Source organism: Chiroxiphia lanceolata, chromosome 3, assembly GCF_009829145.1.
Source record: "Chiroxiphia lanceolata isolate bChiLan1 chromosome 3, bChiLan1.pri, whole genome shotgun sequence".
In the NCBI taxonomy this organism is placed as follows: domain Eukaryota; kingdom Metazoa; phylum Chordata; class Aves; order Passeriformes; family Pipridae; genus Chiroxiphia; species Chiroxiphia lanceolata.
Window position 1 is genome coordinate 81,795,830 of NC_045639.1, and position 1,783 is coordinate 81,797,612.

Below are 1,783 nucleotides of genomic sequence, written 5' to 3' on the forward strand. Positions count from 1 at the left end.
ATAAAGTTGGAAATTAAACTGGAGGGGAGGAGTGGGAGAGTGCTGCAACTGCAGCCAAAGGGCAGCTGAGCAATTTGTCTGAAAACCAGCCCAGTTTGTTTTCATCCAATGTTTTCAAATTCTTTGACATGGAAAAGAAGTAGAGCCCTAGCAACTATAATAAGTGTGATGCATACATAATTACCAAGAGGCACAATCTTTGTAAAATATTTGTGTGGCTTTTCCAGTATATCTGATCTTTTTTCTTAGCAATAACAGCTGAAGGATTAGCCATTATCAAGGTCTAGAGACATATTTGAAGCAGGAGGAATGAACAATTCATCAGGAATACCCACATGATAAACAGCGTAAGGTGCCAGTTCTTGGGTGGATTTGAGTGTATGTTATCTGATGAACCCCTTTGGAGCATTTGTTAAAGACAATGGGAAATGGAAGTATGACTGGAAAACACCTGCACAAGGATCTGGGCTGTATGGGAACATTTTAGGGCTGAATAGACATTTGGATAGGATTCCAGTTCAAACCCCCAAGGGCCCATGAGTGTGTGAGATCCATAACCCATGTTAGAGCATATCTTCCATCAAAGAAACCACATCCGTGCCAGTGGCTTGGGAATGGCCTGTAGAGGAACACAGCTGTCACCTCTGGGTCTCTGTGTTCCCTGGGTAGAGGCCGAGAAACATTTCTCAGGCACCAAGACATTTCCCCAGATGGTGGCTAAAGTAGACTCCAGCAATGAAAAGATTTAGATCTGTTACCAGCCCCAAATGGACTTTGGTCCAGGTGACAAAGCTTTCAATCCTATTTATTTCCCTATAGCACTTAACTTGTCCCCCATGTAAGAGCCAGTGGGTAAGCCCTTGCCAGACCCTTGGCAAATATTGCTTGTGTTAGACACACTATTAATCATGTCTGTAATAATTTCTTAACTTTCCATTAAATATTTCCAGCAGCTCTTATCCTTGCCAAAAGTCTCTCCTTTTACTCTCAGAGATAAAATCAGCACCAGTTTCAAGGGCACAGACTTAAGATAATTCTAAGAACTAAGATTATAATATTTTCCACACTTCTATTTTGGCCTAGTTCAACAGCTCTTTGAGGTAGAAAGTATAACTATAGCAAATAGCAGAAACAAAGCTAATTACTTATTTTAGAATTAATAAGTTTTGGCATAGACTATGAGTCATTTCCTTACTGAACTAATTTTGTTTTTACTCATCAAAATTGTTCATGGAGTAATTATCCTCAAGACAGGGAGGTTTTTTCCCAGAACAAATTTAAAGAGACATTAGCATCTTCTAAGGTCACGTCCCAGATGATTCACTGATAACACATTACAGGCATTTACAGAATGAAGTTTGTGTAATACAACCATAGCTAACAAACTGTATCATGACAGAGGAAAAGAAAAACAACAGAACATATTTATTGGCGTAGTAAGTGCATCATATAATATCTTAACATAGTAAACGTTTGCATTTATTTTCTCAAATGAATTGTCATCTTGTGCAGCTAAAAATATTATGAAGTTTTCTGTCAGTCTTTAAAAAGTTAAGAACATTAAAGAAACATCAAAGCTACCTCTGGACATTTTTGACCTAGATATTCTGACACTCAGAGCAAAAGGCTGGTACAACAGGGACCCAAATATACTTCTAAATCCTTTGAGATTAGAGTGAAATTTTAAGCTTTCAATTTAATAATATTCTTTATTTTTCCCCCAGTCATTCTGTAATCCAGTAATTTGTAGATGGAAGTATCTTCAATATTCTGTGCTTTAAAA